General features: G+C 37.7%; 2 pseudogenes; one reads left to right on the top strand and one right to left on the bottom strand.

Moving 5' to 3' along the window:
- Positions 1-12,288: 12,288 nt before the first annotated feature.
- On the top strand, positions 12,289-12,935 carry LOC112644251 (ribosomal protein L18-like; annotated as a pseudogene).
- Positions 12,936-14,044: 1,109 nt separating this feature from the next.
- On the bottom strand, positions 14,045-25,754 carry LOC112643452 (60S ribosomal protein L4-like; annotated as a pseudogene).
- Between the last annotated feature and the right edge of the window lie 1,906 nt (positions 25,755-27,660).

The raw sequence follows: 27,660 nt of genomic DNA, 5'->3' as shown, positions 1-27,660 counted from the left end.
TTAACCAGCACTTCCATGCCTTAAGGCTCTGCTGGAGGATTCTCTCCTGCAGTGAGGAGAGCTCACCTTAGATTCTGTTCCCAAACCCATGGACCCTACAGTCCACATCTTTCCCAACCTGACTATGTTTCTCATCCCCAGTTTAATCTCCAAAATGCCCAGTTTGGCTATTCATAGAAGACATATTTTAATGTGACTAGCTTACCATTTATGTGTAAAATACAACATTCCACAATTCTAAGGCAGATCATTAAGAAGTATCACATTGTCTTTGTTACAAATATTCTTTCACCTCAGTGTGAAAGCCTGTTCACATATTTTCAGTTTTTACAGTTTGTTGCTCACATAGCTCATAACTTGGAAATAAGCACACACACACACACACACACACACACACACACACAGGGAACCTTGGGCTTAAATGAGATTTAGTGACACTGATCCTCTCTGCTAAGATCTGATCAGGAGTTTGTTAGAGTCCTTGGGTTTCCTGCATTATCATTTGTTTCTATGACGATGGTAGTGATGGAAAATAATCACCAGCAAGGACTTTCAACCTATCGTCAGAAAGGTTTGGGATATGAAGAGAAAGCAGTGTAGAAATTTAATTTAAACCTCTAGGGGAAGAAATTTTGCCACAATAAATGTTGACTGTCATTCAAATACCTAAGTGGAAGTAGAATTCCCTATAGAATAGAGACTACTCTGAAATACACAATAAGGAATCCGTTCTTAGACTTTTTATTATTATCTATGAGAGTAGGAAGAACAAAGATAGCTAAAAAATGACATGCTTTGGATGTCTTTCAATGCTCTGATTCTATTTTTGGCTATCTCCCCTTCTCATGGAAGTCAAATCATCTAGCCAGATACTGTTCATTTGGAAATGCTGCTTACAAGAGGAAGGTAACATCAAATTTCTATTATACATGTCCTTTCGAAACCCTACTGCAGTTTTCCAGCATTTCTAAATTCACAATATTTCTTGCTCAAAGGAATCAATAATTTATTGAATCACTTGTGGATTAATGAATTTAAGTCTCTTCATCTGCTTATACAGAATTGTGTTCCATTTCATACGACATCACCAGTGAACTACCCTGTCTCCCCTAAACTTCAGTCAATTAGAGTGAATGATGGCAAATGAATACCTCTTCCTCTTTCTTCAAGGAAAGCTGCTAACACCAGGCCACACATTAGACAATGAGTATCAGTCCTCCTTGCTCTAATGCAGAGAGGAATAGTGAGATTTTACCTGGATAGAGTCCTGCAGCCTGGGCAGCTCCATTGCCAGGGGAGGAATTAGCCAAATAACCCAGATCAACAAGAATGTTCTAGAGTTGTGGCCAGAAAGGCAACTTGGGGCAAGGAGTTCTGCAGCTCTGTGCTATTACCATCAAATACTCTTCTGCCCAGATTCTTCCCAAAGCCTCCCATTTCTTTTTTTTTTTTTTCTCTCTCTTGAGCTAATTTCTGCTTTTCCACATCTTTGCAGCCCTCACATTTCAGATCGTGACTTCAGCTTGGAACCGTGCAAAGGCCAGCATTTAAAGGGCTAGGCAACACGTGGTCTGAAGGCAAGTATGACACAGAAAAGGGAGGGAGTGTGTGCTAGAGGCGAATATGGCAAGGAGATAACAGTTGTAATCTTGCTTTGTTCTATTTTCTATTGTGATGAAAAATTAGACCAACGAAAATCACGACTCTCTTCTCAATTTATCCATCTAATTACAGAATGTTTGAGGGTTCCTTCTCATTCTCCATTGTGATGCATTTTGCTTTTCTCTTTGGGATTTGGGCATTAGATTGGGTGGAAAGGACAGGCTACAAGGCACCTTCTCATGCTACTGGTATGGTTAAAAGTTCCATGATGCTTAAGTGCTATTTTGTTGCTATAAAACTGTATGCATGAATGATCTGGCAATGAAGCCTGAAACTTAAAGGATAAACAACTACTACATCTTGGTTAGAAGACAGCAGCCAGAAAAAAAAAAATAAAAAAAAAAAAAAGGAAGACAGCAGCCAGAACCAGACTCTGCTCAATTTGGCTGCAAATGACTGATGATTAGAACAAAGTTAGATTACTCCAAGTGCAGGTCACTTCTTCAAGCTAAGGCCTTGGTTATCAGAAAACTGCTTTGCCACTGGTACTTTCAAGAACAAGATTGCAGTCCTCCTAATTAAGGTGGTGGTAGAATGGCTCAGTGATTTGGTGATTCAGCTTGTAAGCAGAATGAGGAGTTGATAAGGGAACCCACACCGCTTCTTGCCTGGTCTGCCTTTATACGAGTCAGGACACCAGGGCAGCTCTTAGGTGTTTGCTGAGAATCTGGAAATACATTTGCCAGTGTATAAAATACCAGTGTGGCAGGTAAAATCCACATGTGGTATTGATTACCTTTGGGAGCAAATTCTAAGGGATTACCAACAGGTGACTGCAAAATTTCAAAAGATTCAATCAGGCAGTAATTGCAGGATTATTAATCAGGCTCTTTCAAGATGGCAAGAAGCAAAGACTCACTCAGGTTGCCTCAAATAATAGACAACTGTTGTAAATAATAGGGAAATGAAGATACAGGAATTCTTCTCAAGAGCCTCATAACCAGGGATTATAGATCCTGAAAGCCTGCTTATAAGCCAACAGGAGCCAATGGACTCTCCTCATCAGAACTGGACATCTCCTGCTCCACTTCCACTCTTAGCCATTGCGATGAGTCTACAGTTCCAGGTTTCTGCGCTTCTGCAACTGTTGACTCTCTTCTCTCCTTATGTGGTGGTTTCCCCTTATTTACAGCTTCATTGCCTCATGGTTTGATGTTCCTCTTGATTCTCTTCTACTGCCTTTTTAAACTTATTTTTTTGCTTCTACTGATCCCACTGCCAGTCTGCTTTGCGTGCATCTCCTTCAGGTGCACCACTCTTCAAGTGAGAGGATTTAAATAGTTTGGCCAAATCACTGCTGCACAGCATCCTGCTGGACAGGAGTCTCATATCGAGCTGGCTTGCAGGCCTCTGGCCACACAGAAACCACTGCTTTGAGGTCACTCAGCCTGTCCTAATCAGCTGTAGCCAAGGGAGCAGGGACGTATCATACAAAAACGACCCACAATGTGTTAAGGGACATCTCAGAAAGGTGTGGCCGATACTCTGAGGACAACTAGAAGACCTCTTTCCATGGCTGACCCGGTACCTCAGGTAAACAGGGTAACTTTTTCCTGACTGTAGCTCAGGAAATAGAAGCCTAGTCAGTTGTATTGTGCTGTGAGAACAGGCACATTTCCAGAAGATGAAAAGCAAAATTCCAGATCACAGTGGTAGTTAAATCACTACCCAGCAGGGAGCATATCCAGGCAGGCAAGCCCAGAGGTCACCTGAAAATTGCATTTATTGCAGAGATATGCTGTTTCCTTTGAAGCCATATTTTAACCCTCCTTGTTCTGAGCCTAGGCATGCCAAGCAGCATTTAGATAAAGCCAACTTTATGTAGTCTGCATACAAGTGTGAATGGCTTTGTCAACATGAGTATGCAAATCTACCTGACAGCCAGTCATATTTCTCATTGTAAAGAGAATGTAAAGCCCTTCTGGACTGTGTGTGAGTGTGAGTGAATATGTGTGTGTGTGTAGCATATAGCTGTTTCTAGACACTATGGATAGATTTATATAACATATACTAAATAATAACATTATCTACCAATAAATTCTGTTATATATGATAGAATGTATATTATACATTATAGAAATACATAGATGTAGACAAATATGTGATTATATATTTCTATAATATATATTCTATTATGTACATTCTATTATATTTATATATACATATATTTTAATATTTGCTGACATTAATATATTCCTGAGAGATAGAGGAATTCACCAAATTTCAGCTTCAGTGCATCTCTCCCATACTCTGCACCTCTGCCACAGCATGAACAATCAGCTTGCTGTTTGAAACTTCAATACAAAGTGCTTCTTTCTCAAGAGAATCTCATTAGTTTGTATTCAATAATTAATAAGGGTTATTTTAATTTAAGCAGACTGTTAGCCATAACATTGCACACACATAAAGATCAGGTTTTCCAAACTGAACTGTAGAATATAGTCCAATGCAAGAAAAAAATCTTTAAAGATCTCCTCAAGAACAATCTGAAATTGAGATAAATATACTATTATTGGGGATTATGGGCTCAGACTGGGCTGTTCAACATCACAGTCCTCAACCTCTACTCCTACCTCCACATATTTCCACAACTAGTAACTCTCATGCATACACAGATCAAGGTTCAGTAAGGTGGTGTGCAGGTGAGAACCATTTTTCCACTATTCCATCTTCCTGAGAATTTCAAGGGTATTGGTTCCATTGCAGTCTAAGTGAGCGCTATCTGGAATTTCATAGTATATACCCTATGTGACCCCATGCATTGGTGCCACAACTGCATGTGATAATACTAACTCTTTAAATAAATAAACTTGTGATAGTGGCTAAAGAGCAAAGGACAAGAAAATGATGGAGGTAATTTGAGGGGCAATAGCACCTTTGATATATGAAAATATTCTTCTGAAATGTGACCATTATTAGACAGCTGATAAGGCCATTAAAAATAATTTAATAATTATCTTAAATTTCCATGTCAAATGTTGTTGAGCAAAGACTCCTTAATGTGAGAAGTAACATAAGCATTATTGAATAGAACAAATTGAGTATTAAAACAGATGACAAGAAATTTTATGTGTTGAGAACTCTACCATTAAGTTGTTCAGAAGTAGAAGATAAACTTTGGGGAAGACTGTGAGGGTATTCACATTATTCCAATAAAACTCATAGCATATATTTTTGCTTTCAAGCAGGAAAGAAGGGGTAATATTGACTGATTCAGGTCCAGGTGGGATTGAATTGTTAATTTCCTTTGTCTTTCTTTACTCACTTCTTGAAGGTACTATAAGTAACCCAGAGCTGTCACATACCTATTTATAAGAAGCTTTCTTTCTTTTTGATTTATTTAGAGTCTCAGTTTAAACTATTGCTGTCTCTTCACTTTTTCTTTTGAGTTCTTAGAAAGTGTGAAAGAACCATAATTACAGATAATTAGGAAACAAAAGACATCACTGTACACACATTTACTAAAAGCAATCAGTGATGAAATGTTTAATGTTCGAACTCAGAAAGAACCACAGTGGCCGACATCATTCTTTAAGGTTCTGAAAGAAGTAAACTGCATAAAGAGGAAATATTGCTTTGTTGGGGTCAAGCCTCGAGAGATAAACGGTAAACATAAGAAATTCCTTGGGGTGGGTTTACCTGTGGTTGGTAATTCCAGAAAGCACACTATACTTTCATCCTCTGGAAATTGGCTTCTTTGACGTTCCTGTGTGTGTGTGTGTGTGAGAGAGAGAGAGAGAGAGAGAGAGAGAAGAGAGAGAGAGAGAGAGGAGTTGGGGAGGGGGAGAGAAAAAGAGAGAGAGAGAGAGAGGCTAGTTATATGCAAGAATGTCTCATTTCCTTCAATCAGAAAAATCATTTTGAATAAAAATTTTTGATTGTGGGGGTGGTTATGAGATCTTTTCTGCTTAAAAGTAGCAATTCTCCACCCCATTAATTCCCTATTCAAAGTTCTTTGTTTAAACACTGATGTTTGTCTCCTGCTCAGAGCTGCTGATTTGGAAAGAATCCTGCCACATTCATTAACCACCCAAGCATCCAGGGTTCTTGTTGCACTATCTTATTAAATGAGTGGTTATTTTTATGATGCATTATAAAAAAGCACAAGATCTACTCCCTGTCATAAAATAACCACACTGATTAAAAAACAAATCCAGCTGAGTGGCCTCAAAATTTTCTTTTGCCAAATTGACAATGACTATGAAAACTTTAAAGATTTCTGCAATATAGCTTTAAGATGAAACCCCACCGCCAACTATTATTGCAAGGTAGAACAGCACTAAAATAACCAGTGTGAGGAGAATCTGGCAAGGCGGAATGGTCTGCATCATATGCTAAAAATGCTTAGAAGCATTTAAGGTGAGCGTGAATCAGAGAACTAAGGAACATGATGTGAGCAAATCGAGCATGGCTCTTCTCGCTTGCCTTGTCCATCCCCCTTCCCCGACTGTCTCTCTAACAGTACAATCTCACGGGGCCACTGAAATGTTCTTACTTAGATTTTAACCCATTAAAACTCCTCCATGTTCCCTTTCTGTGTACAGATGAGGTCTGCGAGCTTGTTGGCACTGTCAGCAGTGCTTTCTGAGTTCTGATTTCTGTCCCTTCAGATGAGGACCATCTGCCAGCCCCATGGGTCCCCCACCCCCTGCAAGTTCTCTCCTCATCTCCAGATTTTATGCTGAGGGTCCTTCCTCTCTGGTCTGCATTTTTTTCTGGGTCCTTCAAATTCATATTCAGAGATAATTTCTTTTTTTTTTTTAAGATTGTATTTATTTATTCATGAGAGACACGAGAGAAGCAGAGACATAGGCAGAGGGAGAAGCAGGCTCCCTGTTGGGAGTCTGATGCAGGACTGATCCTAGGATTCCCGGGATTACTGCCTGAGCTAAAGGCAGATACTCAACCAATGAGCCACCCAGGTGCCCCTCAGAGATAGTTTCTGCAGGGATTCCTCCTCAGACTCCTTTTCTTCCTGTAAACATATCATTGCATCATCCTGTAATGGGGGTGTCATTTGGGAAGGCATCTGCTGGACGTGGGTATTTGGGATTGGGTTTATTGCCTTTAAGTTGTAGTTGCTTAAGCAAACACACTGATTCTGTAGACTGGATGCTCATTTGGGTAATTTAAGGATGCTGATGGAGATATGGTTGGTAGGGGGCGCTGAACCCCTCTGGTCCATCTGAGCAGCAGGAATTTACAGAGCATTTGTATACATCTTCTATTCACACCTGCATTTGAACCCCTTTGGGGCAGAAGCTTTCTCATTCCTATGTCCCACTGGCTAGTAGGGTCAGGCACTCTGCAGTGCTCAGGAAATGCTCGCTGAATTGGATATTTTAATCAGAAGAAACATATTTTGAATATTTCAGTCTTAACAAACAGACTAACTTTCCTGAGAAAATGATAGTGATTAATAAGTGAACCAGTCTTTAGGATTCCTAAGGAACCTGATGCATGCTGCATTTAACCTCATAAGTAACTCCACAAACACAAATTGTGGCATAACAGAAGCCACCATCAAAGGAACACAAGATATTATTAGTTTTTGCCTCCCCCCCTCCCTGAGTCCGGCGTCATCCTTCACCCCTCCCCCACCCTGCTGCCACCAGGCAAATGTTGTGTCACAACCAAGACAGGCTGTATGGCTGGCAGCCAAGAAATCTCACAAAGTGACTTTTACTACAGTAAATTCTCCATGGTCCGAGGCTTAGCCCATAGTCTTGAAAGTTCGGAAATTCAGCTACAGTGACTTTGTCAGAATTTTAATATTTCCCCTCCAGGAAGCTTTCCCCGAATTCAAAAACATGGATTAGACATCCTTTCTAAATGGTCCCATAAGATTCTGCATTTACCTCTGTCCAAGCCCTTAACTCACTATTGTTAATACGCATGTCTGTCTCCCTTATCAGACTATTTTTTTTTCTTTATTTTTTTTTTTCCTTATCAGACTATTGATTTCTTGAGGTCGGGGCTGGTCCTGTCTATTTCTCTATATCTCCCTGTGAGGAGGGTGTCAATACATGTTTGATAAATAATGAATGGATGCATGTATTCAGTTTGAAGATGCTTAATCTTTTGAGCAAATGTCACAAGATTCTTAAGTCTAAAACTATTTTGTCAGTTTAATCGTTCCTCAGTTAGAAATATAGCTGCCAAGCAATGGCACCTTCATTTCTTTGATGACAAGGTATGTGGCATCTGATCTTTGCATTTCCAAGATGACCGACTCCTTGTTGGGATATATTTTAGTCCTGTACTCTTCAGTTCTGTGGTTTTGTAGCTGACCAAACTTCTGTTCTTCTGGGCACATTCCTCTCTCAATACATGTATACCGCTAGCCAAATTTCTGTTGATTCTTTCAATAGAAAGGAGTCATTCTAGCTTCTCAGGATGGCCTTGCATATTTTTTCCTGATCCATTACATGCTGACTCATAATTTAACTCTCAAGTAGGGTGTCTCAGGGAGCAAATGGGTTTTAATTACACCCTGTCACTTCATATAGCAGATATTATTTCCCTATTTTACAGATGAATAAAACAAGACCAGAGAGGTCAAGTTAATTGAACAAGATAATACCACTCTTAAAGGACAAAATTTGGACAAAAATTGATGTCTTTTGCTTCCTAGTCTATGCTGCTTCTGTCATTCAAAAAAAATTTGTTGAAGTATAATGCCCATGAGAAAACTGTACACCTCAATGAATTTCTGTAAACTGAACAAAACCGTATAACCACCAACCAGACCAATCATCATCATATTCCTTTTTTTAAGATTTTATTTATTTATTTATTCATGAGAGACACACACAGAGAGTGAGAGAGAGAGAGAGAGGCAGAGACACAAGCAGAGGGAGAAACAGGCTCCATGCAGGGAGCCCAACGTGGGACTTGATCCCAGGTCCTCAGGATTAGGCTTTGGGCGCTGAAGGCAACGCTAAACTGCTGAGCCACCTGGGCTGCCCACCATTATATTATCAACAACCTGGAAACCCCATTCATACTCCCTTCCAGTCACTGCTCTACCCCCTACCTGAGGCATATACAGTCTCCGGTTTTGGGCACAGATTAGTTTTCTCTAATTTTACACTTTACGTAAATGGGATTACATAGTATACATACCTTTTGCATCTGTCTTCTTTTATTTAACATTCTGTTTAGGACATATATCTATATAATTGTAGTTATTCATTCTCATGGCTGTATTGTATTCTATCTTATGAAAAGATCACTATTTGCTTATTCATCTGCTCTTGATGGGTGTCTATATTGTCTTTAGTCTGGAACTATTGTGAGTAGGGCTGCTGGGTATTCTCTTCCCTTCAAATTCTGACTATACATCTCAGATTTTAGAGATACAAACACAAATTCATGGCAGAATGAATCAAGTCACTTATTTTTTAAATGTTGGTTTTACCCTAGCATGTCAAGGGTGGCATAGTATTAAAAAGTAATAAATATAATGAGCAACATTAAAAATGAAATGAGAAAAGATATGATCCTCTAAAGAGAGATATTTTTTTCAATAAAATTCACTATTGATTTTCAATAACAACTCTCAGTAAGTTAAGAACAAAAGGAAATTTTCTTAACATATTAAAGGACTAGAAAAATCCTACAGCAAACATCATACTTTTTTGAAGTGGGGAAACACATTGTTTTTAAGATCTGAAGCAAGACAATTGTGTTTTTTCTCACTACTATTCATTATGCTGAAGATTCTAGTAAGTACAGTAAGATGTGAAAAACAAATAAGTTGTAAGGTTAATGAAGAAGAACAAAAGTTTTATTATTCATGGATGATATGCTAACACAACAAATAAAAAACTATACACATAAATTATTAGAAATAATGGATGTGGAGAAAAGGGAACCCTTGTGCGAATTCATTAGTCGGAAGGTAAACTGGTGCAGCCATTGTAGAAAACAGTATGGAGGCTCCACAGGAGAATAAAAATAGAATTACCATATGATCCAGCAGTTCCACTTCTGGGTATTTATCTGAGGTAAACATAAACACTAACTCAAGAAGATACATGTATCCCCATGTTCAGTGCAACATTATTTACCATAGCCAAGATATGGAAATAACCTAAATTTCCATCAGTGGATGAATGAACAAAGAAATTATGGAATGGAAATTAGGGAATTATATTATTCAATCATAAAAAAGAATGAAATCTTGCTATTGTGACAATATGAACTGACCTTGAGGGCATGATGCTAAGTGAAAGAAGTTAGATAAAGAAAATATTTTCTCTTTTTTTTAAAAAAGATTTTATTTATTTATTCATAAAAGACACACACAGAGAGAGAGGCAGAGACACAGGCGGAGAGAGAAGTAGGCAGAGGGAGAAGCAGGGGCTCCATGCAGGGAGCCCGATGTGGAACTCGATCCTGGGTCTCCAGGATCAGCCCCTGGGCTGAAGGCGGTGCTAAACCACTGAGCCCCACCCAGGCTGCCCACATTTTCTCTCTCTTATATGTGGAGTCTAAACAAACAAACAAACAAAACAAACAAACACAAGCTCAGAGATACAGAGAACAGATTGGTGGCTGCCAGAGGTGGGAGGCAATGGGAGAAATGAGTGAACTGCGGTTGACTATTTTTTTAGTTAAATAAATTGAATAAAAATTTTAAAAATAAAATAAGTAACAAAAAAATTTATCAAGTTTGCTAGTTGTAATATACATTTTTAAAAGTTTGAATTTCAATATATGAATAAAAACAGAATATATAATTTTATTAAAAATATAGAATTTAAATAGCATTATAAATGTAATAATCTAAAAGTCACTTCAAGAAAATAACTCCTACAAGTCATTAAGAAAATGACATGAAAGTGTTGACAAAAGCCTTGAAAGAAGCATTTCATTGAGGAAGTCCCTGTAGTACAGACGTAGAAAATAGGCTCAATCTCATGAGTAAGCAAGGAAATGCACACAAATTCATCGGAATTCATTTTCTTTCTAGCACATTCACAAAAATTGTCTTGTCAAAGATATGGAACAACTAGTAAACTTACACGCTGCTGGTAGTCACTTCAGAAAACCTCTTCAGAAATCACTTCAGAAAACAATTTAGCATTATCTGGTAAAGTTGATTTTGTACAGTGAATATAACTCAACTATTCCACTCCTGGATATATACCTTAGAGAAAAACTTGGATGTGTACAAATGTCTATCTACAGTAGAATTGAAAAAAAAAATTGGAATCATCATATGAAAGATTACTATATATCAGGGGAAATAACCACATGTCAGCTACCTGCAAAAACTGATAAATATCAAGACCATAATACTGAACAAAAAAGCAAAGTTGAAGATTAGTACAGACAGTATAATTCCATTTATATGAAGTTTAAAGACAGAATAACTCTATTATGAAGGCATTGGTGCATATTTGGTAAACCTATAAAGCAAAGCAAGGAAATGGTAAATACAAAGATAAAATGATCATTACCAATGAGGGAGGAAAGAATGGGATGATTTAAGAAGAGTACACAGAGAATCTGAAAGATAACAAACAACAATGGCCTTTACACTTTTCAACTGCATGGTCCCAACCTAGGCAGGGCTGATATGCAGCTGGGCAGAGCCCAACTATTACCTCCTACTAGCTGCCAAGAGTTGCTTCAAGGAGACCTCTGAGCGCTCCCCTCAAACACTTGCATTGCTCCCACCTCTCAATTCACTTGCATGCAATTTAATTACTGATGTTTTGAGTTTTGATCAACTGACTATGTTACTATTTATTTTCTCTTTGTCTTATCTATTTTATGCTCCTTTGTCCTCTCTACCTTCTTTTGATAGCCTTTATTATTCCCCTCTATATTTTCTTTTATCTTTGAGGTTTACATTCTTATGTATTTTTTAAAGATTTATTTATTTATTTATTTATTCATAAGAGACACAGAGAGAGAGACAGAGAGAGACAGAGACATGGGCAAAGAGAGAGAACCAGGCTCCTCACAGGGAGCCTGATGTGGGACTCAATCCCGGATCCCGGATCACGCCCTGAGCTGAAGGCAGATGCTTAACCACTGAGTCACCCAGGCATCCCAATTCTTGTGTAATTTTTATTACTGGCTACTCTAGAGATCAAAACATGTATCCTTATTTCCCCACAATCTGCCTAATACTAACACTTTACCACCCTTGCAGACATGCTGAGAATCTTGCAACAGTTTTATTCCTTTTATCCAATTTCGTGCTATTACAGTTACACATTTTGCTTCTACATAGAGTGTAAGCCCCACAAAATATTGTTGTGATTGTTGTTTTAAATTTACCATTTTTAATCACCCAAATTTTTACCCATTCTGCTGCTCTTCATTCTTCCTGTAGTCTTGTGTGTCTATCCAGGATCCCTTTTCCTTCAGCCTGGAAAAAGTCCCTTTAGTATTATTTGTAGTGTAAATCTTTTATCTGCTGAAAAGTATTTATCATAATTTTTAAAGAAAATTTTTCTGGGCGGAGGACGTGAATGGATATTTTTCCAAAAAGGACATACAGATGGCTAACAGACAACATTAAAAGATGCTCAACATCATTTATCTTCAGAGAAATGCAAATCAAAACCACACTGAGAATATCATTTCATGTTCTCTTTTTCCAGACCTGGCTGAGCAGGAGGCACCATCATGGGAGTCGACATCCGCCACAAGGACCGAAAGGTTCGGCGCAAGGAGCCCAAGAGCCAGGACATCTACTTGAGACTGTTGGTCAAGCTGTACAGGTTTCTGGCCAGACGAGCCAACTCTACCTTTAACCAGGTTGTGTTGAAGAGGTTGTTCATGAGTCGCACCAACCGGCCACCTCTGTCCCTTTCCCGGATGATCCGGAAGATGAAACTGCCTGGCTGGGAAAACAAAACAGCTGTGGTTGTAGGGACCATAACGGATGATGTGCGTGTCCAGGAGGTGCCCAAGCTGAAGGTGTGTGCACTGCGCGTGAGTAGCCATGCCCGGAGCCGCATCCTCAAAGCTGGAGGCAAGATGCTCACCTTCGATCAGTTGGCCCTGGACTCCCCCAAGGGCTGTGGCACCGTCTAACTCTCTGGTCCACGCAAGGGCCGAGAGGTGTACAGACACTTTGGCAAGGCCCCAGGAACCCCACACAGCCACACCAAACCCTACGTGAGATCCAAGGGCCGGAAGTTCGAGCGTGCCAGAGGCCGCAGGGCCAGCCGAGGCTACAAAAACTAACCCCAGATCCTGCCTTGTTATTAAAAAGATTTTGAATGCAAAAAAAAAAAAAAAAAGAATATCATTTCAGACCCATCAAATGACTAGTATTAAAAAAGCAAGAACTAACAAGTACTGGCGAGGATGTGGAGAAAGGGGAACACTGTGCACTGTTGGGGGGGAAAGCAAATAGCTGCAGCCACTGTGGAAAACAGTATGGGGGTTCTTCAAAAATTAAAAATGGAACAACCACATGATCCAGCAATTCCACCTCCGGTATTTACCTGGGAAAACTAAAACACTAATTCAAAAGGGTGTATGCACCCCTGTGTTTATAGAAGTATTATTTACAATAGCCAAGTTGTTAAAGCAACCCGTGTCCATCAATATAGATGAATGAATAAAGAAGATGTAATATATATATATATATATTACATTACATATATATATAAAGGAACATTGCTCAGCCATAAAAAGTATGAAATCTTGGGATTTGCAGCAACAGGGACGGACCTTGAGGATATTATGCTAAGTGAAATTAAGTTAGACAAAGAAAGATAAATACCGTATTATTTTACTTACATGTAGAATCTAAAAATCAAAGCAAACCAACAACAAAAAAAGAAACAGACTTGTAAATATAGAGAACAAACTAGTGGTTGCCAGAGGGGAGAAGAGTGGAGAGATGGGCGACATAGTGGACAAGGACCTACAAACATCAAATTATAAAATTAATAATTCATGAGGATGAAAAGTACAGCATGAGAATATAGTCAATAATATTGTAATAACATTACATTGTTGTAATAAATCATGGTGACAGATGATAACTACACTTAAGGTGGTGAGCATTATGTAATATATATAATTGTTCAATCACTACTTTGTACACCTGAAATATAATATTGTATGTCAACTATACATCAATATAAATAAATGAATAAATAAATAAGATTTTTCACTTGTTACAGAATTCTAGGTTGGAAATTTTTTCTTTCAGCATTTAAAGATGTCAATCTTTTGCCTCCTATTTCTATAATACCTGTCCAAAAGTCAGATAAAACTTGTTATTGATCCTTTGAACTTAATGTGTCCCTTTTGTTAGTTGCCCCCCCCCCTTTTTTCTTTAATGTTTCTCACTGTCTTTGATCAGGTCTTAATTTAAAATTAGCTGTCCAAAATGATCGAGTTTTATGGAATAAACAAATATAAGTTTTTAGGCAGCGGGCTTCTTCTCTTCGGTGGTAGGTTTCTTTTCTGCAGGTTTCTTATCAGCTGCTGGTTTCTTGGTAGCTGCAGCCTTGTTTCCGACCAAAGTTTTTTTCGGCTTTTTCACACCAACAGCCTTCTTTCCTTTCTTCCCTACCATGGGCTTCTTGCCTGGAACCCCCTTCTCCTCCGATTTGGCTTCTAAGGTTGCTGCCGCCTTATCCATCCGGAGTTTGTGATTCCTGGCCTGGCGAAGAATGGTGTTCCAGCGCATGGTCTTTGCATACGGGTTTAGCTTCAACATGATTCTTCTTTTTTTTTTTTTTTTTTAATTTTTATTTATTTATGATAGTCACAGAGAGAGAGAGAGAGAGAGAGACAGAGAGAGACAGAGAGAGGCAGAGACATAGGCAGAGGGAGAAGCAGGCTCCATGCACCGGGAGCCCGACGTGGGATTCGATCCCGGGTCTCCAGGATCGCGCCCTGGGCCAAAGGCAGGCGCTAAACCGCTGCGCCACCCAGGGATCCCTGATTCTTAGGTTCTTCAGTGGATTCTTCTTCAGGACTCTAGGATGAATCTTCTTGCGTGGTGCTCGGAGGGCTCTTTGGATCTCTGGGCTTTTCAAGATTCTGCTGAGGTCTGTATTAAGCATTTTATGCATGGGAAGGTTGTAGTTACTCTTGAGGGAGGCAGCCTTACGCCAAGTGCCATACAGATCGTCTAACTTGAGGAAAGCACTTTCAGTCCAAAAGCAGAAACGTCCCACATGCCCACCAGGAGCAAGTTTCAGAACGTTCAGTCTGCTTACATTAAGTAAAGTAATTCCAGGGATGTTTCTGAAGGCCTTGATGATACCGTTGTCTTCACTGTAGATGATGCAGGGTCCCCTGCGCTGGATACGACGACGGTTTCTCATTTTGCCCTTGCCAGCTCTCCTTCGCTGAGAGGCATAGACCTTTTTGATATCATTCCAGGCTTTAAGTTTCTTAAGAAGCAGAACCGCCTCCTTGGTCTTCTTGTAGCCTTCAACTTTATCTTCAACCACCAAAGGAAGTTCAGGAACTTCCTCAATACGATGACCTTTAGACATGACCAGTGCTGGTGAGGCTGAGGCAGCCAGGGCAGAGCAGATGGTGCATCGCTTTTGTGTTGTGGTCACTCTGCGGTGCCAACAGCGCCAGGTTTTGGTTGGTGCAAACATGCGGCCTCCACGACACATATTTCCAAGAGCACCCTGGCCAGAACAGTGAGGCCCACCCCTGAACTCTGGGAATTCGAGCCACAGCCCTGCCAGTACCCCAAGACTCAGCACTGGTTTGATGACCTGCTAATTCACTGACAGCATATGGTTGTCTGTTGTTTTTGCGCAAGTTGGTGTGAACAGAGTTCACGATATCGGGTCGAATGGGAGCCTTAAACACAGCAGGCAAGGTAACATTTTTGCCAGATGATTCCCCCTTTTCAGAGTACACAGATATCAACGGACGAGCACACGACCTCCCAGGGAGAGGAGAGGGCCCACTCCTCTCAACCCAGCCTTGTTAGTTGCTTTTAATATTTTTATCCATTATTATATTTCTCTTATATACTTTTTGTTTGATTATTCTTTTACAAACTTCAATTCTCTGATGAAAACTTCCCACCTGCAATAATTTTGGCTCTCACTTTCTTTTTCTTCAATCTATTATTTGTAGTGTATGTGCTGTAATGGTCTCTGATTAAAATATTTAAGTACACAGTTTCTGAGAAATTAGCATTTTTTTTTAAAGATTTTATTTATTTATTCATAGAGACACAGCTAGAGAGAGAGGCAGAGACACAGGCAGAGGGAGGAGCAGGCTCCATGCAGGGAGCCTGACGTGGGACTCGATCCAGGTCTCCAGGATCACGCCCTGAGCTGCAGGCGGCGCTAAACTGCTGCGCCACAGGGGCTGCCCAGCAATTTTTTATAAAATCTGGAGGGAAAGTTCCTCATGGCTTCTTTCTTACTTATTTTAAATCTAATTTAGGATTCTTCGCCCCTAAAAATCCTTTGAGTTTTGAATTATCTGAGTGGGGGGAGATTTCTTTGCATAAGGGAAACCCAAAGTTTTCCTTTACTTGCTTAGACTGATGATATTATTTCAATATCATATGTACCTGACAAGACTCAACCTTCTTCAGATCCCATTACAACTTTATTCCTAACTTTTTTAACTTCAGAGTTATCTTCCTAGCCTGCTGCTGAGATTATAATTTGATGCCAAACTATGGTGTTAAACACATTAAGATTGAATCAAAACACAGCAAAGGAAACTTGATGCTTTGGAAAAGGCGCATTCTCTGGTTAAATGTGAATAAGTGTTATAGATCCATTGTTGGATGTGGGCATGTCTCATTGGTCTGGCAAGCTGGTAGATTCTTTGAAAGCAAGGCCTTAAATTCTTTTCAACTCTCTTGGCACTACCTAACACAGCTCTTAATATGTATGTGTTCAATTGATGTCTGTTGTAACCACTCAAAATTTGATGTGACATAAAGAAGGTATTTCTGTGTCACTTCTGAACTTAAGACCAAGAATTAACTTTTATTATCTACTAATTTAAATCAGTAAAAAATGTCTCGAGAATATGAGTACACCACATGTACTTTTAAAGAGAGATAGTTCCAATGGCATCAGGTAAAGCTGTTGAAAATAATTAAGCAGTTTTGTTTTACTATATAGCTCTGATCCCTCTGTCCTTCTATAAAAAAAACTCCAAGAAAATATGGTTTGAATAATATAGTTTTAAGAACGGTCAGCACAAAAGAGTTTAAGTTTTCAAAACACATTGTATTATAGCATTTGGTGGGAGAAGGAACACATATAAGGTAATTGTAAATAGCTGATGTTAGAGGTGAACTCAAATTGCAGAGGCTTAGCATAATGAAGATTTTTTTTCTCAGTCAGTCAAAACCCAGCACAGGCTTAGTGGCTCACTCCATCATGAGGTTATGGAGTCTAGAACATGTGGCCTCAAAGTTACCAAAGCACAGCAGACTGGGGTGGAGGAACTGGGAAATATTTTTAAGCACTGAAATTACTTGACATATTTTCCATTGGCCAGAACACAGTCATAAAGCTTAAGCAACTACAAAGGGGGACCAGAAATGCAAAGGACAATGGCTATTTGGTGACTTAGTCTCTGCTACAGGAATGATAGGAGAGAATATCAACACAATGTCAAATTGTCTAACCTGGATTTTTAACTCTTCTATAATTAGATGGGCATAGAAACAGAAATCTTATAGTGAAAATAAGAGGGGTTATTGGGTTTTTAAAAATAGATATTTCCTTGCATTCATTTAATAAGCATTTATTACTGGACTGCTATAACCACACACCTCTTGTAACACAATGAAGTAGAAATAAAATAAATTGGTAAAAACACTTTCTCTTGAGGAACATAGAATCTAAGAGTGAAGATAAAGGCAAATCTTGGAAGTTTCCTCAATTGTCATTTCTTTTATTTGTCTTCACAAACTGCTGTGTTTTTTTTTTTTTTTTTTTGCATTTGTTAACAAAACGAAGCTGGATTCCATTTCTGAGTATATACCCAAAAGAAATGAAAACAGGGTATTCAAAAGATATCTGCACTCCTCTACTTAACTGCACCATTATTCACAATAGCCAAGATATGGAAACAACCTAAGAACCCTTTGATGGATGAATGAGTAAAGATATGGTACATATATACAATGGAATATTATTCAGCCATGAGAAAGAAGGATGTTTTGTCATTTGCAACAACATGGATGAATCTTGAGGACATGCAAAGTGAGATAAGTCAGACAGAAAAAAGACAAATACTGCATGTTCTCACTTATAGGTAGAATCTAAAAAAGCCAAATCCATGAAAACAGAGGGCAAAATAGTGGTTACAGGGCCTTGGAGGTAGGGGGATAAGAGAGGAGGAAAGGTGTTCTTTAAGAGTACAAACTTGCAACAAGTAGTAAATAAGTTCTGCAGCTCTAATGGAGTTTCACAATATAGTGAGAAAGACAATGACATTGTATTTTAATCGTCAAACTTGCTAAGAGACTAGATCTTAATTATTCCAATCCCTAAAAAAGAAATGATAATTAAGTGACATGATAGAGGGGCTAATTATCACTACAATGAAAATTGTATGAATGTATCACATCGACACATTGTACACCTTAAATTTACACAGTGTTATATGTCAAATGTATTTCAATTTTAAAAAACCTACTTAAACACTATTTTCAGTGTTTCATTTTTTATTTAAAGTAGAAATTGTATTCTTATCAGCTTCTGCAGGCTTAATGGTCAGCTGTTCAATTAGTATTAAAAAACCTAGATAGGGACAGCTGTAATATTTTCGTTTCATGTGATAGGAAGAGTATTTTTCTAGAAATCGAAACACTAGGGCTTTTATTTTCCTCCTGCTACTACTGACTAGCCCTGTGACCTTCAAGAAGCCAGTTATCCCTAAGGTCTTTGGTTTCCCTGCATTCAAAGATGTTCTCCAAGGTCTCTTCCTAGTATGGATTCCATATCTTCTCTTTTTAGGTTTAGATTCACAGTTTGTCTCATTCCTCTCCCTTCCAATTCAGATACCTTCCTCCACTAGTGCCTGGGTACCGTATTGTGGTATCCCAGATGAGTTTGACATTTCCCCAAGGAGGCTCAGTCTCCAGAATCTGGACCATCTTGAATCTCTTCTTACTCTGCTGTAATATGCTCTTGTCCTGTGGACCATTCTTTCAAGTCCTGTTTTTGCTCCGAAGGACTTAGCTACTAAGATAAACTAGCAAGTACCAATATATTCATGAACCTGTTGCCTCATTCCTATGTCAAATAACACAAAGGCTAGGCAGGTGTAGTTTTGTGGGGGAAATTTCTTCCTACAAAGAGCATTGCCATAAGGGCAAATATGAGGTTGCTTGGCTGAAGGGAGGAAAAGAGAAGCCCTGCATCTTTTGGCCAATCAATTTTCTGCTCCTCTGACCAAATGAAAGAAAGGAAGAGAAGGAGATAAAGAAAGAGAGAGAGAGAGAGAGAGAGAGAGAGAGAAAGACATGTCTCTATTTTGCTGTTGGTAATTTCACAAGAAAATACTCCCTATGATATTCCCTCTCAAACAGCAACTCTCCATTTAAACAAATTTAATACCCTCCTGCGGTTACATTGGCTATACAACCATGCATAATGAAAAGGTGTTGAAATTTTATCCAACACTTTTTCATGTGTAATGAGCTGATCTGGTTCCCTCCTTTATTTTGTGACTGTACTGAATTATGTCTACTGATTTCTGAGAGTTAAGCCAAACTTGCATTCTGGGAATAAATCCAACTTTTTATATGTTCCCATTTTTACATATTCCTAAATTTGATTTGCTAATATTTGGATTAGGATTTTTGCATTTATAATTTTCTTTTCTTGCAATGTCTTTGTAAGTTTTGGTATCAAGATTATGCTATACTCATAAATAGAGCTGGGAAATATTTCTTCTTTTTTTATTTTTTAGACAAGCTCATGTGTACTTAGTGTTATTTCTTCATGAAAAGTTTATAGAGTTTGTTGCTAAAGCCAGGTGATCCTGGAGCTTTAATTTATTGAATGGTTTTTAATTACATATTTATTTTATTTATGTATCTTAGTAAGATTTTATGTTCTTTGTATCAGTATTAATAAGCTGTGTTTTTTCAAGGAATTGGTAAATTTCATGTAAATTTTTAAATTGATTAGCATAAATTGGTTATATTTTCATTATTCTTGTAATGGTTAAAATATCTGTAATGTTTCCTTTTTTATCCCTGGTGTATGCAATTCACATTATTCTTTTTCTCCTGATTAATGTTTTGTTTTTATTACATTTTTCAAAGAAGTAATTTTTGACTATGTTTATTTTCTCTTTTCCATGGGGTTGTCTTTTTAAATTTTATTATTTTGAGTTTAGTTTGTTATTTTTCTGATTTATTTACATGAATACTTGATTTTCAGACTTTCTTTTTTTTCTAACACATGCATTTAGAGAGAGAAATTTCTAAGTGTAGCTTTAGTGGCAACATAGGTGTTGATACATCATATTTTCATTATCATTTAAGTAAACGTATGTTCTAATTCCTATTGTAAAGTCTTCTTTGATCCATTATATGCAGAAACGAGTTAACACACCAAACCTAACTGCTATCTGTTGAAAGGCCTGATCACAAGGTTGGCCATTGGCTGACGTCTGGGAACCTTATCATCATCCCCCCACCAACTGGTAAGAGTGGTTCACTATTCCTAAACTATACAAACAACATAGTTTATACCGATCACCTACTTTCCTTTTGGGAGCCTGGAATTTTGGTATATACCAGGCAGAGGCTACCCTTATGACCAGCCCCCAGTAAAAACTCTGGGCATGAGGTGTCTATGATTCCGTGGTTGGCAGCAGTTCACATATGTTGCCACAAATTGTAGTTGGGGAAATTAAGGGCATCCTGTGTGACTTCACCAGGAAAGGATTCCAGAAACTTACACCTAATTTCCCCTAGTTTTCATTCCATGTACCTTTCCCTTTGTTGATTTTGCTCTGTATCCTTTCATGTAATGTATCATAGCTTAGTATGACTATGTACTGAATCTTTGACTCCTCCCAGTGAGTCACTGAACCTGAGAGTGGCCCTGGAAATCTTCAACACTCAAATGTTTAAGCATTTTGGAATTTCCCCCTTAAAAGTACAATCATTTAGCTTAATTGCATTGTTGCCAGAAAACATATGTTGAATGATTTCAATCTTTTAAAATTTGTTGAAACTGGCTGTATGAAAAGTTAATTTTATAAATTTTCCAGATGCACTTATAAAGAATATATATTTTGAAGTTGTTGTGTGCAGTGTTTAAATATGTCCATTAGGTCAGGTTCATTAATTGCATTTTTCAAATATTATTCACTTATTCTTCCAAGTTTTTATTTAGATTCAAGTTAGTTAACATACAGTGCAGCATTGGTTTCAGGAGTAGAATTCAGTGATTCATCACTCACACATAATACCCAGTGCTCATCACAAAGAAGTGCCTTCCTTAATGTCCATTACCCATTTAGCCCATTCCCGATTTCTGAATATTTTAAATATTTGATGATTTTGTTTGCATATTCTATCAGATACTGAGAGAAATGCATTTTAAAAAGACCTATTATGATGGTGATTGTGTATGCTTCCTGCTAGTTGCATTCATTTTTGCTGTATATATTTTGAAGCTACTTTATTACTTGCATCAAATTTAGAATTGATATATCTTCCTGATAGATTGACCATTACATTATATTAAAACATCTCTTCTAATCAGTAATAATATATCTTGCCTTAAAATCTACTTTGACTAACAGTAAGACCTTATCTTGTGTGTGTGTATGTCTTTGTTTTGCTTAGGTTTGCGCAGTCTGGATCTCTTCTTTTTTGTGACTTTTATCTTTCTGTGTCTTTGTATCTTTGTATTTAGGTATGTCTCCTATAAACAACAAATACTTGAGTTTTGTTATTTTTATCCAGTCTGGCAATTAAATTCAATGTAAATAGTAATAGTTTTAAATGTAAGCCTACTATCTTGTCCTTTGTGTTATGCTTGTCCACTTCTGGGAAATAACTCTGGATCTTTACTGGTATCCCGTATGGTTCTTGCATTCCTTTATATACCTTTACTTTTTGTTCTTTTTTGTTTTCAGTGTTAATACGTTTTATTGACTTGTTTTCTAATTCACTAATCTTTTCTTCTACGTGTCTAATCGACAGTTAAACCATCTGTTGTGTTCTTAACTTCGACTATTCTATTTTTTGCTTATATGTTTTGCATTTGATGTTTTTATAGATCCCAATTCTCTGGTAAGGTCATATATCTTCTCATCTCTTTCCTTTGACATATTAATCATAGTTACGCTAAAAATCCAAGTCTATTAACACCAATATCTAAATTCCTGTGGTTCTTTTTTTATTAACTTTTTTCCTCTTAGTTTTCAGTCACTTGTTACCATCTTCTAGTCTACCTTATAGACCAATCATTGCTTATGAACTGTTGTAGAAAGAATTTGAGGATCTTGTTAATGTTCTTTTTTTCCAGATAGAATTAACTTTTGTTTCTTGCGTATATTCAGAATAGGACATGTCATCTTAAACTAGACTGGAACATAACTAGTTTGCAGATAAATTTTTTTCTATACACTGGTTAACTTCTTTTTGAATCTTAATCTTAGAGTGCTGATTTTGTACGGTCCTAACTGCAAGTCCAGAGGCCTCTCTTCTGCTTACAGGCTTTGATTCCAGGTGTAGTGTTCACACCTTTGTGAAACTATTGAGAATTCAGTTTCCCAGGCTCTTAGTCAAATCTTTCTGCTTTGCTTTGTAGCCTTTTGGTTCTTCACTGTTTATGAATTGGCAGATACCTCAAGGGGGAAAACAGTGCAGACTATTGGGATCACCGTGATATGTTTTTTGTTTTCCGAACATCTTCATTTCTCTCAACTCTGGACTGCTATAGCAACTTTGGAATCTTAGTGAGACTGTTGAAATCTTAACTCAGGATCCCAACTCCTTATCTGCCACTGATTCTCAGCTTCTTAGACTTTTACTGAAATATCACAGAGGAAAATTTCTACAGAAATCCAGACCTAATCAATTCATTTTTCTTATTTCTGGGGTCCTGATACCTCAAATCATGGCTTCCTAGAGAGCCTTCTAATGCCTTTGAACATATGTATATGCATTCACACACATAAGTGCTGTATTGTTAATTCTTTTTATTTTGATGTTAGTCTGTAGCAACATATACCACCTAAAACAGGCAACCCTGACATATTCTTTATAAATCTGAGATTTTACATGTGACCACTTCAAACTATAATGTGAGTTTCATTTCTAGTAATCAGAATTCTTTTTTTTTGGTAAAGTCTACATTTATATTATTTTGACAGCCTTGCCATTCTGCGTTCTTACATTGACTTTATAGTCTAAAACTCCCACATATTTTTCATATGAGCAGCTATTAAGCAGTGCTTTTACTAGTTGAATTTATTTAACTTAAATGCAGAATTTTACTTTGAAATTTATCTTGTTAATTTAAATCATTCTTTACAGTAAAAACAGAACCAAACTAGGAATTGAAGTTATCATTTCTCACAGTTTTATATTTTCAGTAAATCACTGATGAAACCTTGATAAAGCCATGAGCTCTTCTATCTTTGATTTTTTTTTTTTTTGCTCTTAAAAGAGATTTAGAAACATTTAATTCCCTTAGCAACTGGTTGAAAATTCATTGAGAGCTAAAAGCATGACTAACTCAGTCTTGAATCCTTTTGTACCTAATGGGCAGTGCTTTTTATGTACTAGATCTACTGTATTTTTGGAACGTTCTTTTGATTCTGGGTGTTTAGCTTTTTATAACGCCATTTGTATAGTTCCATGATGCTTTTCTATAATTATTACTGATTATATAAATTTTTCCCCATTATTTTAAGTGTTTTTTAAAAGCACAAAAAATTTTGGAACACTCACTATAAATGGTTGTCTTTCTTCTTCCTTGGATCATTTGTGCCTAGGTTACAAACTTTTCTTTTTGAAAGATTTTCAGCAGCCTTGAGCTAATTTCTTTCCCAAAATTGGTTTGCTGGATTGTTTTCTCCCCAAACTTGTAGAACCTGCTTTTTTATGCTTTTGTTCAATGTCTGGTCTCAGCATTCCTCTCTTAGATATAAAAATGCTAAGATGGTGAGTACTTTCTTTTGAGTCTTACCTTACCTTGATAGCACCAAAAAGACATTCTTGTTGATTAGAATTAAGTACAGAATAGTAATTCTGGTTGTTTCCCCTTTCTTGAGAGAGAGCAAACTGTCAAAGGAGTAAGTCAAAAATTTATCAGATGTGCTGCTTTTAGTGAAAAGAGATTTTCAGCAGATGCACAGCTTGTTGAATTACACATGGTCCTTACTAAATCTTGCTTCTCTGATAGTTGCGTGATTTGTATTAGATCACAAAGTCTCAGTCCATGAAACAAACATAAGGGGAAAATGCCAAAATAGAAAATCAGATCAGGAAAAAAATGCAATGAAAAATAATTTTACATACAAATGAGTAAATGGAGGAAAAACACAAACATATGTGAGTTCTAATTAGATGTTGATTTATTTCTAAATGACAAATATATGATCACTTAGCTATATAGAAAACTGGAAATACTTAATATAAAACATATTTAAAGAACACAGAATTGGATTTCAAGTAGAAGTTGACTTTGACTTTGGCACAAAGACTGCCACGTCTGGAGGGAAAGCAGGGGAAAGGCCTGTAAACTTAGCCAGCCAACTTATTCCAAAAGGTGTACCAAATGCTGGTACATAAGTGCTTCCTCCAGGCCAGTGATATCTGTACCTGCAGCTAGCCAAGATCAAGGAACAAAGAAATCAAACTGTGGTGGAACTGTTGCATCCAGGATTTGGCGAGCTACCTTCAAGACACATTCAGATGGAACTTAGACATTAATGGATTTGGCAGTTAGTGTAGAATTTTCAAATGGGTCTTTCAGTTTAGCTTGAACTCCAAAAGCCAGATCTAAGGTGGCTGCAAGCTGTACTGCTTTCCATTTGCCTTAGGATACAATTGAACAAGCCATCCTGAAGTTGGCCAGATCCTCTTCTCTGGTTCCCTACAGACTTATTCTAGTTCTTTTTTATTTTTATCCAAGCCAGGAACCAGGCTGAAATTCAATATCAAATAAAGATGGTAGGTTTTTCTGATTTAACAGTAATTTGTTTACATACAATTCTATGTGGCAATGATGGTTAGCTGTTCCCCAATCACTGTGCTCTCCTTTCACAATGCAGTTGTGGGCGGGAATGGGCTGCTGCATCTGTAAGTCTGTCCCCAGCATCCCTATCTTCTATGTAGTGCTGTGGGACTGGTTCTCACAATGGAACATAAGCAGAATGGTGCCACTTCTAACCTGATGTGGCTACAAAGTACATACATATATTCTACCCTCTTTTTTCTCCCATCTGTTGGCTAAATTTTATTGCCCAGAGAAACTTGAGAAGCCACTTCTTTAATCTCCTCAGGAAGGGTTTCTAAACAGGTACAAAGAGTGTGTTCTCTCCCTACCAAGCAAGAACACATATACTAGACTTTTACAGACCAAGAAAAAATACTTGTTATGTTAAATTGCTAAGTTTGTTTTAAGATCTTTTGGTTTCAATAGTTAGCATTATATCAACCAATAATGCCTTTATGTCAGTCATATTCATGTGTCTTCACACACACACATACACACAGAAAGATCAGCACTCTTAGGCAATTTACCTCTAACATCTCACAGACTAACTGTATTAATCAGGGTTCAATCAGAGAAGTGCCACCCCTATATACATACATGTCTATATATTTCCATAGGTGTGGGATGTGTGCATTCACATGCATGTGTGTAAAGGTATTTGCTATAAGGATTTGACCTTACACAGTTGTGAGAGTTAAGCAGACTCAGTAAGGCTGTTGATTCTACACCTGATCCCACAGCTTCAAGTAAACAAGAAGCTATCTGAAGATAAGATGTCCGGGGAGTCAGGGAAAGTAGGGGCAAACTGGATCTCACAGGGACAAATTGAAACCAGTTCTCAAATCTCAATGCTTCCAAGCTAGAAGATGTGAATATTCCACAGAACCCACTGGCAGTCGTCATCATGGATCTGAACACACATGTGGCAGGAGTTAAAAAAAACTCCAGAAGGATGTGGGGACAGATGAAACAGGTGCAGATTTGGCTGCCATCCCATACTGAGGAGGTGGGTCAACAAATACTCAACAGTGTTCATGAGCTACAAAAACACCTGATGACCTTGCTTCAACCTTTGGACACTAAAAAAAGACAGTTGCTGCTTCACTTCCACTTCCAAATCTTTTGCAAAAAAGTATCTTATGGATCAAAAGAAAAATTTCATAAGAGAGAGATGTTGTAAACAGTTCACCCTAGTCAAGTCAATACTTTGTAAAGCCCCGACACCAGTCCACAGATGGAATTAGCAGCAGACCTTTGTTCTTTAAAAAGTTACTACTCACTTATTCCACAAATGTGAATTGAGTGACACCTATTTTCTGGTATTTGGGAAATACTGGAGATAAAAATATGAGTAATATATGCTCCAAACTTCAAGAAATCGCTTTCTAGTTGAAGAAGCAAAGCTATAAACAAAATCATAATATAATGTCATTGCATGGAATTGCTATTCATATGGCATTGTTCGAACTCAGAGAGGAAGCAATGCAGGATATTGATTACACTAGGCCACCTAATTGTGGGTTACAATTACAATAACAATAATTGTTATTGGGAAACATCACACTGCCCCCAAATCAGCAACTTCCAATCTGCATTTTGTAGTCAGCAACATCACCTACTTTCTTTCCAAGGTGCTAGATTGAGTCCTAAGTGTAGAAAGAAACAGAGAACCTCATCTTAACTTCAGAAGCCAGAGTTGAGGCTAAACACAGTCACTAGTCAAATGATGTCGACTGCCTTATTTTAAATTGAACACAATAGATAGGAGAGGCAAACAAAGAGTGAACAAAGATTTGGAGACATATGTAACATCATTTTACATGTACTAATCACTTGACCAGTAGCATGATTTAGTGATATAACAAGCATACAACTGACAAGAAATAGGAATTAGTTTTTCTTCTAACATTGAACAGTAATTCTATATAGGCCCATCTTCAAGGCAGAGAGCATTCAACGTGTTTTTCAAATTGTTCAGGCATTTTATCAGCATTCCCTAATTAACCAACAAACATCAACAGAATTAAAAACCAATTATTATAGCCCTCACCTGCCAAATTGGAAAACAAAGACAGATTTACTCAAAGTCAGGGAGGATTTGTGACAAAGTGAGAAATAAAAGCCATATCTCTAACTCTTTCTCAGAATCCACACTACTGGACTCCACCCCCTTGCAATGGACTGTAGAGCTAACAATACTACTCCTGCTGCTTTTCACCTGATGTGCCATTTTCTTCCTTCTCCTTATTACTTCCTAATCCCAGGGGGTATTACTAGTCCTGTTTATTCTAATTGGTTTAAACAAGTTGGAACATTATTTCCAAGGAAAGTGACCCTGGAAAGAGAGATGTAAATTTGTGAGTCCCAGAGTAAAATTAAAACTAAAGTAATTAACTCCTGGAATCTTGAAGCTTTAATTTACTGCATTGTTGGAGATATTTTGACTGTGACAATAGAAATAAATTTCTAAAATCAAAACTACAAAAGGAGAGAGAGAAATAATCCATAAGTGACTCTTAATAATAGAAAGCAAACTAAGGATTGATGGAGGGACATGGGGGGGGGGGATGGATGAAGTGGGGGATGGGTATTAAGCAGGGCACTTGTGAGGATGAGCACTGGGTGTTGTATGTAAGTGACGAATCATAGAATTCTACTCCTGAAACCAATATTATGCTATTAACTAATGAAGTTTAAATTAAAAAATACTGACACAAGTGGTAAAATTCTACTTGTTTTCTTTGCTGAGTGCTTAAGTCGGTACACATAGGTAGAGTAACTATAATTTAACATCCAAACTGGGATATTT

The sequence above is a fragment of the Canis lupus genome, chromosome 1 (genome assembly GCF_003254725.2).
Source record: "Canis lupus dingo isolate Sandy chromosome 1, ASM325472v2, whole genome shotgun sequence".
NCBI classification, from domain to species: domain Eukaryota; kingdom Metazoa; phylum Chordata; class Mammalia; order Carnivora; family Canidae; genus Canis; species Canis lupus.
Note: the sequence above shows the minus strand (reverse complement) of the source record. Positions and strands in the feature narration are given on the sequence as shown.